This window comes from Austrofundulus limnaeus, unplaced genomic scaffold (genome assembly GCF_001266775.1).
Source record: "Austrofundulus limnaeus strain Quisiro unplaced genomic scaffold, Austrofundulus_limnaeus-1.0 Scaffold4, whole genome shotgun sequence".
NCBI lineage: Eukaryota > Metazoa > Chordata > Actinopteri > Cyprinodontiformes > Rivulidae > Austrofundulus > Austrofundulus limnaeus.
The window spans coordinates 5,570,036-5,573,609 of record NW_013952406.1 but is presented as its reverse complement, the minus strand read 5'-3'; positions in this window follow the sequence as shown (position 1 = coordinate 5,573,609).

The window sequence follows — 3,574 nt, the reverse complement described above, 5'->3', positions numbered from 1 at the left end:
TTTAAAATTTTAAAGTGAACTTTACTCTAGGAAGGATTGGAAATTCGAAGTTCTAACTGATCAAATTTCTTGTTTGTTGAAATGTTTTAAATAAAAATGTTCTCTTAGAGGATCCAGGATAAATTTCGTTAATTAAATTTTTCTCATTTTTTGTCAACAAAATTTAAGTCAATGTTGATAATTTTATGCAATCACGGGATTAGAGTTGAATCTAAATCTAAATCTGATTATATTAATCATTGCAATTGGAATATTTTCAACCACATTTCTGTAATCCTCAGGGATACAAACTATTTTGCATTTAATACTAAATTCCTCATATTTTAATAAATCCCCTTTATCAWTTATCAAATGAATAACGGCCCAAATTTGTTTTCCCATGATCCATCCTTCCATGAATATTGATTTTCTTCTTCTGCGGTCTGCAATTTAATTCCAGACGTCACATGCAGCAATGAATTGTGGGTAACACACTTCGCCGAAGTCCGTAAAAATGCAGRCTTTGTGGAAGGGCGGAAATAGTACCCAAAATGGGCGGGGAGAAGGGCGGATGTGGAGAATGTGGGACACATACGCACTCAAACCCTTCAACAGGAACGTGCATTTGAAGTGCGCAAGGGCGGAACGAGGGTGGGAGTGTGAGTATTGGGACAGGGCCAAGGTCTGCAGAGGCCCACTAATTAAGCACTCATTAGGTTCAGCTGTGATGGACCAGGGCAGCACCTAAAACATGCAGGACACTGGCCTTTCAGGACCGACTTTGAACACATACGCTAAATGATCATTTTCTGGAATGCAATTCATTTATATGACTGTATTTAGTTCTATTTATTATAATTATTATATGTACCTAAACAAAGTGTACAGATTGTCCTTCGAAATGTGTTTTCTTTTTAAATATTGCTTCATTCACCTGATTTGCAAATGGAAAAGGAAAACAAAGTTCACTCAATATCAGAATTGGTAATATCCCAATACACCATAGATTCTGAAAGTGAATGAAAAGATTACTCAAACAGATATTTGTGGAAATATTTTGAACAGATTTTTATTAGAAAACACTTGTTTYAATCAAAGGAAAATGTTATGAGAATGTGCATCTGATGTTTTAATAATTTTAGTCCATTTTAAGTCTGCTGTGATAGCGCTGTTGGCTATGATAAAAACTGAGTATCATAATCCAAACATGCATGTTTATTATTAGTTCTTTTTAGTACACATTATACAAGTGGAGCATCATTTTGCCCTAACTGAGTACACATAGTCACAATATTTTGTTTTGGGCGAGCACATCATTTTCAGAACACAGCATTTTCATCAAATTTCCACGAATAAATGCTTCGTACATAAACACACTTTGATTTTCAGGGTCACACTTAGACGGGCTCAGTGCCAAATTCACATGTTTAACTCTATGCAGTGACCTCAGCCTCTGAATTGCAGCGCAGTGGTGCACTCTCTSTGTGCTTGAGGGGCTTTTGAGTGCAGTGCCAGGATGTATGCCCTCCGGCTGGTGAAAAGCTGCAGAAGCTCAGGGTACAGAGATCAAAGCTGCTCGTCTTCTCTCACACATGTGACACCGAGACATGTACCGGCTGATAATTCAGATAAGCGGATCCTCGGGGGTGTAGGCAAAATAGAGATGAGTGTTTTGTTCATTATCATTAAGATCTGTACTTTTCTCTGTTCACCTCTTCTCTCTCCACATGCTCATATTCCACCCCCGCAGAGCTGATGAATCCAACTTCTCAAATCTGCAATTTCCTCAATTATTTTCAATTATCCCGCCATTGCAGCTTCTATCATTCCCCTTGGTTCAATTTTGAACAGAAAACGCTTGTTGATTGACAGGGAAAGGCCAATTAGAGGCAGGGGAAAAACTTTAACCTCTGTGGTAATCACTGCTGATTTGTGTCATCATACAGATGTGTGTTATATCACAGACGTCTAAACTTTGTGTTGATGTTGGTTCAGTTTCACCATGAAGCTACTTTTTCTTATCTCAAAGAAACTCTTGATTTAAAATGGAATCCAGCTCAGGTTATTACCATTTACAGAATGATGCACCAATTTATACTTTCAGATTTCAAAACATACCCACAGCTTAATCATGCTTTCAAAGACAGTGTTGAGAAATAGGGTGATTTTCTATCTTCCAAGAGGCTCTTATCTGTGCGCCTTTAACACATTACCTTCAAGGTAGCTCTGTCTCAAGGCTTTATAAAAACTCATTAGCAATAGGCACAGGAATCAATGATGAACTGCTATTGACGACAACAAAGAGACCCGCAAACTCAATATACCTTCAGCTGTTTTGCTGTCTTATTTTGTTAAACCTTTCGCAGCAGCTCAATGCAGAGTGCTGCAGATAAAATTAGCTGCTGCTTATTTTTTCCTTCTGCTGTGAAGCCATGGTTATTATGTTTTCGTTTTACATAAATTGATCAATTATTTGTTTATTTGGCAGTAAGTAATGGAAAGTTCAAATGTGACCTTCCTATTACTGCAGGTAGATATTTTCTTGCACTCTTACATATACAGTAACGTRCCCATCATGACAGCTCYGCAGAATAAATCAAAGKAAAWTTGATTAAATTATTAAAGAGGAATACTTTACTATATTTTAAYGGACAAAAATATCTTACAAAAAGGCTTCCATTTTGGCTTCTTCTGTATCACGTACACCTGTAATCAAAGYCAGTGTGCCTCAAGAAATTTTCAACTAAATCCGAACCTTAAAAAATAATGCAATTTTCAGTTTTTGCCACTCACTAAATTCCACTTAATTTGTTTCAGGTCATAACATCCATCCATCCATTATGTTTTACCTGCTGCTTCCTTTCAGGGTCACAGGGGTCACTGGTGCCCATGTCCACCAGAGCGGTCACTGTGCACGGGGGTGGGGGGAGGGGGGTGGCGCACTCTGGACAGGTTGCAAGTTCATCACAGAGACAGAGACAAACAACCATTCAGTCTCCCACTCACTCCGAGACACAGTTTAGCTTTGCCAATTAGTAACATTTATGTTTTTGGTCTGTGGGAGGAAAGTGGAGAGAAAATCCACGCATGCATGGAGAAAAAAAATATGTAGTACTGGAAAGTTTGCTCTGAGATTTTTTGAGGGGTGTGTACATTATTTTGTAACTTTTAATATGTTTTAAACAGTTTTTGTTGTTGTTTTGTTAACAATAAAAAGCCTTTTTTARATAAGTTGTTCCAAAAGCATATGAAGTTTTATGCAGTAAAAAGCACAACAACTATGTCACTATGAACAAAAAAAATAAAAAGTTTTGATTCCATTATATTTCTAATTAGCAATTATATCTAATATTTCTAAATTTAGCTTTTCACACATATTTGAAGCTGAAACAATTGTTTTTATCTACAGAATCTAAAAACAAGTTGATTGTTTATTCTTAAATCACCTCCCTTAATATTATTCTGTAAAACAGATGTGGATGTGGAACAGAGACGTTGACTTGCTTTGTTGTTTGTGATAAGTGGGCTGTCTATGCAAGTGGTGGTTACTCAAGACTCCCCTAACGACGTTATAGACCTAATGAGTTTTAATTGG